Source organism: Schistocerca americana, chromosome X (genome assembly GCF_021461395.2).
Source record: "Schistocerca americana isolate TAMUIC-IGC-003095 chromosome X, iqSchAmer2.1, whole genome shotgun sequence".
Lineage (NCBI taxonomy): Eukaryota > Metazoa > Arthropoda > Insecta > Orthoptera > Acrididae > Schistocerca > Schistocerca americana.
The window spans coordinates 898309805-898322515 of NC_060130.1; the positions used below are offsets into that span (position 1 = coordinate 898309805).

General features: G+C 42.5%; 1 protein-coding gene across 2 annotated transcripts in view; it reads left to right on the forward strand.

The window, feature by feature from the left end:
• Window positions 1–12711, forward strand: part of LOC124555132 (MAM and LDL-receptor class A domain-containing protein 1-like) — a 1074113-nt gene that overhangs the window by 642508 nt on the left and 418894 nt on the right. The gene's annotated exons all lie outside the window — the stretch shown is intronic.

A 12711-nucleotide genomic window follows, 5' to 3' on the forward strand; every position in this document is an offset into this window, starting at 1 on the left:
ACAAGGGACAGCGGTAATTCTCAGAGCACATAAATTTTTCTAGGTAGTCAAACAGGAACAGTGGCTCTTACTGCAGAGTTGCCAGTTACCAGAATACGTAACGGCAGTAGCATGTGGCGTGAGACACACAGCACACTGCAAAGTATTCTCCCTTTCTCTCTGTGCAGAACGCATCATGCTCTGCCTTCTTTCTTGCACCCCAGTGCGGGAGTGAAGAATGACAGTGCGAGAAAGCCATATGTGTCCATTCGTTGCACTCAGTGTCCTGCACTACGTCTCAGCAGACGGAATAACTGCAGATCTTTGTCGCTGGCCCTCTCACTAAAGCGATTTCTGAGAAGCCCTCAACGTCGGATGAATGGTGTAACGCAGACACGCACCGTGATATCAGGCCATCCTGTAGTGACGAGTCTCGTTTTCGTCTTAATGGCAACGACTAACATGTCCGTGAACGCAAGGAACGCACGCACCAACATCAGAACCGGTTATTTTCGTCATACGAAAAACGTCGCGACTGGCCTTTCGCCATGTCCAATCATCTCTGAAATTTATTACAAACTCTGTGACAGACCAGTGATACTTAGGTGAAGGCTCGAATGCTTTACCTTTGTCAGTTTGAAGGCAATGACACTTGTTCCCGTACTGTTGTTGCTTACATTCACTCTAGGGAAAAAAAGTCGTATCAAGAATGAATTATTCGAATGGGACGCATCGGTGGATGTGATGTACATGTACAGACACATAAATGATATCAGTTTTGCAAAAACTGATGGTTTATTCAAGAGAAAAAGCTTCACAAAGTGAGCAAGTCAGTAACGCTTTTTGATCCACCTCCTGCTCTTATGCAAGGAGTTATTCGGCTTGGCATTGATAGAGTTGTTGGATGTCCTCCTGAGGAATATCGTGTCAAATTCTGTCCAATTGGCGCGTTGGATCACCAAAATCTCGAGGTGGTTGGAGGGCCTTCCCATCATGTTCCAAAAATTCTCAATTACAGACAGATATGGAGACCTGGTTGGCCAAGGTAGGATTTGGCAAGTACGAAGACAAGCAGTAGAAATTCTCGCCGTAGTCGGACAGACACTATCTTGCCGAAATGTAAGTCCAGGACGGCTTTGCCATGAAGTGCAACAAAAAGAGGTGAAGAATGTCGTCGACGTACCGCGGTGCTGTAAGGGTGCCGAAAATGACAACCAAACGACTCCTGCTATGAAAAGAAATGGCAGTCCAGACCATCATTCCCGGTTGTTGGCTGTTGGCGGCCGACAGTCAGGTTAGTATCCTGCCGCTGTGTGGGGTGTCTACAAACGACTGCGCTGGTTATCATGGCCCAGCTCGAAGCGGGACTCATCTCTGAAAACAATTCTACTCCAGTCAATGAGATTCCAGGATGGAGATGTGTCTGGAGATGCCACCGACCGCAGTTGGATGCCAAGTTGGCTGTCGCCCGCCGTACTACCCGACAACCAAGAGTAATGAAGTTACAATGACATCCAGACCATTAGCTGCTTACAGGCGTATAAATATCAACGAGAACAGTTGGAAATGTGTGCCTCGACCGGGACTCGTACCTGGGATCTCCTGCTTTCATGGCAGACGCTCTATCCGACTGAGCCATTGAGGATACAGAGGAGAGTGCGACTGCAGGGACTTACCTCTGGCACGCTTCGCGCGAAACCCATATTTCCAACTTACTGTCCACACATCACATTTTGTACTGCACCTGCCCACTATACTCATTACTCGCGGCAGTCAGTCAACCGATTCCCGAAAGGGTTTGAGCGATGTGAGGTCATTGACCGGTAAGCCGTATCTATATGAGGATGGTATCTGTTCTTTCAGACATCTCCGAAAGAACAGATACCATCTTCATACCAGGAGTAATGGTATGTGGTTTCATAATAGGACACCTTTGGTTGTCATCCGTGGCAGCATTACGGCGCAATGGTACGCCGACGATATTCTAGGTCCCATTTTCTTGCCCTTCGTGGTGAGCCATCCTAGGCTTACATTTCAGCAAGATAATTCCCCGCCTGCACACGGCGAGAGTTTCTGCTACTTTTCTTCGTGCTTGGAAAACCCTATCTTGGGCAGCGAGATTGCCGGGTCTTTCTCCAGTTGAGAACGTTTGGAGCGTAATTGGCAGGGTCCGTCAACCATCTCGGGATTTTGACGACCTAACGCTCCAATTAGATAGAATCTGGCACTATATCTCTCAAGAGGACATGGAACAACTTTATCAATCAATTCCAAGCCGAATAACTGCTTAAATAAAGGCCTGATGTGGATCAACGCGTTATTCACTTGCTCAATTTGTGAAGTGATTTCTCTTGAATAATTCGTCTATTTTTTCTGAAATTTTAATCATTTGTTTGCCTGCACGTGTACATGACATTTACAGATTTCTGACAAATTTGGATAATTCCTTCGTAGTACGTCGTTCTTTTTTGTTTTTTTTTTTTTGGTCTTAGAGTGTATATCGAAAAGTACAGAAAACTGTTATTTGACGGAGATAACAATTACTGGAAAAAAATTTGACAAACTTTGGCGTAAAAATCCGTGTGTCCACAACAACAGCCGTAAAACGACTTTTCTACACAGCCCAAAAGAGTTGTGTGTTGTGCCGCGCGGGATTAGCCGAGCGGTCTCGGGCGCTGCAGACATTTGAATATTTGAATTGTGTGTTTGTGTTTGTGTGTGTGTGTGTCTGTGTCTGTGTGTGTGTGTGTGTGTGTGTGTGTGTGTGTGTGTTCAGGCGCGCGCGCGCACGCACCAACTTATTTATCTATTGTTTCGTTATTTATTTTTTCACATACATTTATAAAAAAATAAAAATTAGTAGAACACACACACACACGAGCGCGCGCGCGCGCAACGGCCGGCTGTTGTTGTGGACACACGGATTTTTACGCCAAAGTTTGTCAAATTTTCTAGGTCCTTCAGTCTGGAACCGCGCGACCGCTACGGTCACAGTTTCGAATCCTGCATTCCTCGGGCATGGATGTGTGTGATGTCCTTAGGTTAGTTAGATTTAAGTAGTTCTAAGTTCCAGGGGACTGATGATATCAGATATTAAGTCCCATAATAGTGCTCAGACCCATCTGAACCATTTTTTAACGCAAAACCTGAGAAAGATGGCAACATTTACAGACATAAATGGCACTATACACAAATAAAATGGCAGTTAAAGTGCGTTGAAATCAGTGGCCAAAAGGAAAACTGCAAACTTTCGACTACTTTTCCACATGAGAGAAAGCTCTTTGGCTTGAAAATAATGAATTAGGCGCTGATCTGTAAATACTTTTCCATTTTACTATAAAAACCTCAATAAATTGTTTTAAATCTACAACTTACATGTGAAAACGTTAACCTGTGTGTGTAAACGAAAAAATTGTACAATATTTCAAGACATCCACTGAAGATGCCTTGTAATTGAGTCGAATCGCGTCTGAATGCACAAGAAAAATAAAAAAGAGTTAATGCGCAACATGCAAAAGACATTTTTCTTTTGAACTACTTAAATTTATGCACAGCTACTGTGAAAATGGCCAACACAAGAAACTTGTTAAACGTATGTAATTTTAGTGTCATAAAGTAAATCCAACATTAGAGTTACGTACTGATTGGCTACGAAACAGAAGCCAATAAACAGATAATAGAAATTGTATTTACGTCAGCTGCATACAGTTCATTGTATTGTGATGCTGAAAGAAACGACTCATAGCTATGACAGCATAGTTTCCAGAAATAGCCGTTATATTCGAGTTTACGACACCAATATTAATTTCCTGTTTTTCAAACCAAAGAAAAGAGTATGACAGACATTGTATGTTTTCAAAGTATCGAGATATAGTTATTAATGTTATTTTTCACGTATTTCAGATTGAGACACGTAATTAGTTACGATGCATTGAAATATTTTTGTCAACAGAGGCAACAAAAATAAAATTATAGTTAAATGATTGTCTTTTGTGCCACTACTGACATTCGCACTCTGAGAAACGAATTAAAATTTTTCATTCTACAGATAATTGAAATCACATGCACGTATTATAAAAAAGCTCCTGCAATTTTCCTGGAACACGAAATAGACGGAACAAAACGGGACGCGCTTGATGGTTTTTAAATTACTCCCTCCAGCACATGGAAACTGCGACAGTAACTAAAATCCGTTAGGATTATCAGGAATTCTGCTATGTTTAAAAAGTTCTTCTTCTAATTCTTGCATAGCAAATGTAAATTCTTATAATCGAACTGAGGTGATTTATTGTAGCATTCTGGCATTTCTTAATGGAGTGAGAACATTTGTTGCTAAAAAAGAGACACATGACAACATTAGTCCTAAGATAAAGGGCAGTTGTGATGCAGAGTGACTGACAACAGAAGTGCTGTAAACAAGTAAACTACAACTTTCTCATGAGGATTCGCTGACGAGATGTCGGTTGAATTACACTATCTGATCAAAAGTATCCGCCGGCCGTTGTGGCCGAACGGTTCTAGGCGCTTCAGTCTGGAACCGCGGGACCGCTACGGTCACAGGTTCGAATCCTGCCTCGGGCATGGATGTGTGTGATGTCCTTAGGTTAGTTAGGTTTAAGTAGTTCTAAGTTCTAGGGGACTGATGACCTCAGATATTGAGTTCCATAGTGCTCAGAGCCATTTGAACCATTTGATCAAAAGTATCCGGACAGCTATTTGTGAATATTAATATGGCGCCTCTCCAACCTTCGTCTTAATGGCTGCTTGAACTCTGCAGGGGACACTTTCAATGAGTTGTCTGTGGAGCAATAGCATCCCATTCTTCCTCAAAAGCGGAATCCAGAGAAAGTACTGGTGTTGGAGGTTGGGGACTGGGCCGAAATCGACGTTCTGACTCATCCCAAATGGTGTTCCGTTGGGTTCAGGTCAGGTCTCTGGGCAAGCCGTTCCAGTTCAGGAGTGTTACCGTCCACAAACTATTGCCTCACATTGCTGCTTAATGACAGGGGGTACTGTAATGCCGATACTATCATCGTCTCCCAACTGTTCCTCCACTGCACGCAGTACACAATGCTGTAAGATGTGTTCTTATTCTTCGACATTACGCCTTTTCTTACGCTCAATAAACAGACATCCTAACCACCCCATACAGTAACACCACCCCCTTCATATTTCACTGCTGGCACCACAAATGTTGGCAGGTAATGTTCTCCAGTCGTTCGCCAAACCCCACTCTTCCATCGGATTGCCAGAGGGTGCAGCGTGGTACATCACTCCGATTCACTCGTTTCCAGTTATTGACAGACCAATGGCTTCGCTCTTTACTCTACCTCAAGCCTCGCTAAGTGCTGACTACAGAAATGTGTGGCTTATGAGAAGCTGCTCGACTGCTGTACCCCATTCTTTTTAACTCTCCAAGCACAATAATTTTGCTAGCTTGACTGCTGGTAGCATTTTGGACATCACGTGTGATTCCTTTCGCTGATTTCCTGCAATTTTTTATAACCACACTCCGCAATGGTCGCGATCCCTGTCCGTCAATACACGAGATCGCCTTGTTCTTCGTTTAGCTATGATTTTTCCTTCTCATTTTTACTTTACAGTCACACCACCAACACTCCAACTGGGCATCTTTATGAGGGTTGAGACGTCCCTGATGGATTTGTTATATAGGTGATATCCAGTGACTAGTCCACGTCCGAAGTCACTGAGCTCTCCTGCCTGACCCATTCTGCTGTTAGTGTTTGAGCCTCTCGCGAAAGTTAGTGGCAAATTCTGCAGTACATTAGGGCGTCCGAACACTTATGATCAGATAGTTTTCGCAATACTGGTTATTTTGAATCGGATTAAGATCTAAAATATTGTCGTTTTGTAGTGTCTACAGAAATGGATCCTTTTTTGGACTGGTCAACTGTTTCTTATGTCTGTGGTTGACTCCTTTATACACTGAAGCCCCAAAGAAACTGGTATAGACATGCGTATTCTAATAGTATTCTAATACAGAGACTTGTAAACAGACAAAATATGGCGCTGCGGTCGGCAACGCCTATATAAGACAAAAAGTGATTGGAGCTGTTGTTAGCTCGCTTACTGCTGCTGCAATGGCTGTTTATCAAGATTTAAGTGAGTTTGGACGTGGTGTTATAGTCGGCGCACGAGCGATGGGACACAGTAGCTACGAGGTAGCGATGAAGTGGGAATTTTCCCGTACGACCATTTCACGAGTGTGCTGTGAATATCAGGAATCCAATAAAACATCAAATCTCCGACATCGCTGGGGCCGGAAAAAGGTCCTGCATGAGGGACCGACGACGACTGAAGAGAATGCTTTAACGTGACAGAAGTGCAATCCTTCCGCAAATGGCTGCAGATTTCATTGCTGAGCAATCAACAAGTATCAGAGTGCGAACCATTCAACGAAACATTCTCGATATGGGCCTTTGGAGCCAAAGGCCCACTCGTGTACCCCTGATAACTGCACGACACAAATCTTTACGCCTCGCCTGGGCCCGTCAACACTGATATTGGACTGCTGATTGCTGGAACCATGTTGCCTAGTCGGACGAGTCTCGTTTCAAATTCTATCGAGCGGGTGGAGGTGTACGGGTATGGAGACAACCTCATGAATCTATGGACTCTGCATGTCAGCAGGGGACTGTTCGAGCTGGTGGAGGCTCTGTAATGATGCGGGGCGTGTGCAGTTTGAGTAATATGGAACCCCTGATACATCTAGATACTACTGTGGCAGATGAAACGTACGTAAGCATCCTGTCTGATCACCTACATCCATTCATGTCCATTGTGCATTACGAAGGAATTGGGCAATTCCAGCAGGACAATGCGACACCCACTCGTCCAAAATTGCTACAGAGAGGCTTCAGGAACACTCTTCTGAGTTTAAAAACTTCCGCTGGCCACCAAACTTCCCAGACATGAAAATTATTGAGCGTGTCTGGGATGTCTTGCAAAGTGCTGTTCAGGAAAGATCTCCACCCCTCGTACTCTTACGGATTCATGGACATCCCTGCAGGATTCATGGTGTCAGTTCCCTCCAGCACTACTTCAAACATTAGTCGAGTTCATGTCACGTCGTGCTGTGGCACTTCTGCGAGCTCGCGGGGGCCCTACGCGATATTAGGCAGGTGTACAAGTTTATTTGGCTCTTTAATATATGACAACTGTCGTTCGCTACAAAAATCAACATGCCCTTAGCTGCGCAATTTTACCACATATATGTGGCTATAACTTATTACACTATCGTAATCGATTTTAAATGTTACTGAGCTGTCTGTTTCCATAGCACACCCTTATGTGTCACTCTCATTTGAAAATGATTAATTGTCTGACATCAGCTGCTTGTAGGTAGTTTTTATTTTACCTAACGTTTACCTAACGTTGCCTATCATCAGTAGTATGTGTACTGGAAAAGATGCGTATTTCTTATGTATACAATTTACAGTGAATATTGTAGTGTTTGATGCTTATGTGAATTTTCCATTCATTGTAATTTGAGTAGCCATTCCTCTTCAGTCAAGAGGTATCATATATACCTCCAAGTTTTATTTTTTTCTCGGGTACTTACGCAGCTGAACTTTTGCGGCCACTCACTTGTTCGTTCTTCCGCCGAGCACCATGAGGTAACAATACTAATTGAAAAAACGGCCTCTGCAACTCTGCAGCATAACTCGGCAAAATAAAGTTAGAGACATATATTTTTCTAATTAAATGCATTTTCACATTCAAAACTAACTCCGTCCGAACAGGACTCGAAAGACCTAACGGTATCGGGCAACCACCGTGTCATCGTCAGCCTACAGGCGTTGCTGGTTGTGGATATGGAGGAGCATGTGGTCAGCACACCCCTCTCCTGGACGTTGTCAGCCTTTCGTGACCGGAGCCACTGTTTCTCAATCAAGTAACTCCTCATTTGGTTTCACAAAGGCTGAATGCACCCCGCTTGCCAAAGGCGCTCAGCACACCTGGACAGTTACCCAGCCAAGTGCTAACTAAGCCCGATATCGCTTAACTTTAGTGATCTGGCGGGAACCGTTGTTTCCCCTGCGGCTAGACCGTTGGCATTTATATGCTTAAGACCTGTATCAAAACTGTACAGAAATCCGTCAGTTAATAGTAAACAACAAATTAACATTAGGAGATGTTCGTAAGTTTAAACTCTTCGGTATCACCTATGAACTCGATGCCTACTTTGTATATGTCAGGAGAAGTGTTGTTATATATAAGTGTGTGTGTATACTTGATTACCACGCTTGAACCGATAAAGGGTTAATCCAGATGAGTCTGGTATAGAGTTTGATGAATCTGAGGATGAAGAGAACTCTTTCATGAAAAGAGATAAAAGTGAAGAAAGTACATCAGAAGAGGAAACTGTGCCTCTTGCTCGAATTCGGCAGAGAAACGTGATCTGGAAACATACAAATGAGAAAAATAAGTGTGTTATTAAAAGAATTATTGTTTTCTGCTAGATATTTTAATTAAAAAACTGATGTGCCTGTCTCAGTTCCCAGATACGTGACACTCCTAGTAACCTTCAATCTAAGATTACTGTCAGAAGCTCAGAAGTCGTCTGAATATTTTTCCAGATACTTTCTTGGTTCACTTTCTGAGGATATGTCTCAGGTTACATATATTACGCACGTCAGTAAAACAGGAAGATTACTTCATTCTACTGTAGATGAAATGCACAAGTTTTGGGAAGACAGTCTTGTTGCAGTACTTTCAGGTGTACCACGGTGAAGAATGTGCTGGGAGAGGGAAACTAGGTACCCACTAATTGCAGATAATGTTTCAAGTGATAGGCATTACATCCTGAAAAATTATCTGAAATTATTTGACGACTGAAAATTGTTGAAAGTTTTAGTACCAAGTTTGAAGCTTGACCTACCTTGAAATCTACAGCAAATATGGACAACATTTGTAATGTTTATGACTGCTTGTTTGGTAAAAAAGCGACACGAAAACATATAGTTCCATGTATAATTATCCTGGTTAAGTCCCGAGGTATCATATATGATACCGTCTACAAAAAGTTCACAATAATTTCAAAAAAAATTTTGAGTTTGTTCACTATTAACCAGCATCAAAGCAAAGTAATTAACACAAATGTAGCTCTCCTGCACTTTTAATATTTGCTCGGGAATGAAGAGGTTATACGTAATGTGCTCTGGAGAATGTCAGTGACAATATTTCGTAATAGTCATGTAGTAATACGCGATTATAAGGTTCATGTATACCTTTATGGAGTCAGCATAAGGATTTTTTTACGTAAATATGCACAGACGTCACTGACAGTTGCTATACATCTACATCTACATCTATACTCCGCGAGCCACCTTACGGTGTGTGGCGGAGGGTACTTATTGTACCACTATCTGATCCCCCCTTCCCTGTTCCATTCACGAATTGTGCGTGGGAAGAACGACTGCTTGTAAGTCTCCGTATTTGCTCTAATTTCTCGGATATTTTCGTTGTGATCATTACGCGAGATATATGTGGGCGGTAGTAATATGTTGCCCATCTCTTCCCGGAATGTGCTCTCTCGTAATTTCGATAATAAACCTCTCCGTATTGCGTAACGCCTTTCTTGAAGTGTCCGCCACTGGAGCTTGTTCAGCATCTCCGTAACGCTCTCGCGCTGACTAAATGTCCCCATGACGAATAGCGCTGCTTTTCGCTGGATCATGTCTATCTCTTCTATTAATCCAACCTGGTAAGGGTCCCATACTGATGAGCAATACTCAAGAATCGGACGAACAAGCGTTTTGTAAGCTACTTCTTTCGTCGATGAGTCACATTTTCTTAGAATTCTTCCTATGAATCTCAACCTGGCGCCTGCTTTTCCCACTATTTGTTTTATGTGATCATTCCACTTCAGATCGCTCCGGATAGTAACTCCTAAGTATTTTACGGTCGTTACCGCTTCCAATGATTTACCACCTATGGCATAATCGTACTGGAATGGATTTCTGCCCCTATGTATGCGCATTATATTACATTTATCTACGTTTAGGGAAAGCTGCCAGCTGTCGCACCATGCATTAATCCTCTGCAGGTCCTCCTGGAGTACGTACGAGTCTTCTGATGTTGCTACTTTCTTGTAGACAACCGTGTCATCTGCAAATAGCCTCACGGAGCTACCGATGTTGTCAACTAAGTCATTTATGTATATTGTAAACAATAAAGGTCCTATCACACTTCCCTGAGGTACTCCCGAAATTACCTCTACATCTGCAGATTTTGAACCGTTAAGAATGACATGTTGTGTTCTTTCTTCTAGGAAATCCTGAATCCAATCACAAACCTGGTCCGATATTCCGTAAGCTCGTATTTTTTTCACTAAACGTAAGTGCGGAACCGTATCAAATGCCTTCCTGAAGTCCAGGAATACGGCATCAATCTGCTCGCCAGTGTCTACGGCACTGTGAATTTCTTGGGCAAATAGGGCAAGCTGAGTTTCACATGATCTCTGTTTGCGGAATCCATGTTGGTTATGATGAAGGAGATTTGTATTATCTAAGAACGTCATAATACGAGAACACAAAACATGTTCCATTATTCTACAACAGATTGACGTAAGCGAAATAGGCCTATAATTATTCGCATCTGATTTATGACCCTTCTTGAAAATGGGAACGACCTGCGCTTTCTTCCAGTCGTTAGGTACTTTACGTTCTTCCAGCGATCTACGATAAATTGCTGATAGAAAGGGGGCAAGTTCTTTAGCATAATCACTGTAGAATCTTAAGGGTATCTCGTCTGGTCCGGATGCTTTTCCACTACTAAGTGATAGCAGTTGTTTTTCAATTCCGATATCGTTTATTTCAATATTTTCCATTTTGGCGTCCGTGCGACGGCTGAAGTCAGGGACCGTGTTACGATTTTCCGCAGTGAAACAGTTTCGGAACACTGAATTCAGTATTTCTGCCTTTCTTCGGTCGTCCTCTGTTTCGGTGCCATCGTGGTCAACGAGTGACTGAATAGGGGATTTAGATCCGCTTACCGATTTTACATATGACCAAAACTTTTTAGGGTTCTTGTTTAGATTGTTTGCCAATGTTTTATGTTCGAATTCGTTGAATGCTTCTCTCATTGCTCTCTTTACGCTCTTTTTCGCTTCGTTCAGCTTTTCCTTATCAGCTATGATTCGACTACTCTTAAACCTATGATGAAGCTTTCTTTGTTTCCGTAGTACCTTTCGTACATGATTGTTATACCACGGTGGATCTTTCCCCTCGCTTTGGACCTTAGTCGGTACGAACTTATCTAAGGCGTACTGGACGATGTTTCTGAATTTTTTCCATTTTTGTTCCACATCCTCTTCCTCAGAAATGAACGTTTGATGGTGGTCACTCAGATATTCTGCGATTTGTGCCCTATCACTCTTGTTAAGCAAATATATTTTCCTTCCTTTCTTGGCATTTCTTATTACACTTGTAGTCATTGATGCAACCACTGACTTATGATCACTGATACCCTCTTCTACATTCACGGAGTCGAAAAGTTCCGGTCTATTTGTTGCTATGAGGTCTAAAACGTTAGCTTCACGAGTTGGTTCTCTAACTATCTGCTCGAAGTAATTCTCGGACAAGGCAGTCAGGATAATGTCACAAGAGTCTCTGTCCCTGGCTCCAGTTCTGATTGGAGAGATTATCTTTGCTGTACATCATACGATACATATAATAGTACTTTCAATTTGTTTAAATTTGTTTAAATTCAAATTAGAAGTAGTATTATATATATTGAGCTCAAAAATATTAGATACTTCGGACGTGTTTTTGCTCCAAAAGACGTAATCAGTGGAATCTGTGTAAAACCGTGGCATCAGCTATTTCTCAAGCACGTTCAGGTAAATTTGTCTTAAAAACTTGGCTCAATGAAGGAAAATGGACTGTACAATATTTGTACTGGCATTGCACAAAATACATTAAGTTTCAGTGAACTAAATGAACTAGCGTTAACTGGCAGCCGGACAATCATATTGATCTCCTGGCTGTTTCATAGCACACCCTAACCGAAATGGCACAGTCGAAACCCATTGGTCATTCTAATGGGCAGCTGACAAGAAAACTTGCATCTTACCTCAGGATTTACCAGCTGAATACAGAAGGAATAAGCAGGGCAAAGTGTGATGTCCTGCAAAAGGTTCTAAACGATGACATTGAAGTCGCTGCCATTCAGGAAACACACACGGAGAACGAGGAACAACCAAGAAAAAGAGATAAAATATACGGCTATGACTTAGCTGGTGCCACATACCACCACGCTTATGGTGTGGCAACTTATATCAGATCCAATATCGAAAATGTTCAATAGCATTCAACATCTACCAACAACAACATACACGAAGGGAATATTCAAATCGAAGGATATACCATAAGTAGCACATATAAACCTCCTGCAGTCTCATGGCCTCCACTATTCCTACCACTACCGCAACATCCATCTGTCTATGTAGGCAATCACAACAGTCATCACACCCAATGGAAATACAAAGTGAACGACGACAGTGGTGAGGCACTTGCAAACTGGGCGGATGAAAACAATACGTACTTCGTATTTGACGCAAAGGATAGAGATTCATTCTATTCGGCAGCATGGAGAGGAGGATATAACTCGGACCTATGTTTCGTGACCACAGACAAGGAAAACATACCGCTGAGAATCTCCTGCGATATTTTACCAGACTTCCCACACAGCCAACATCGACCCGCTCTC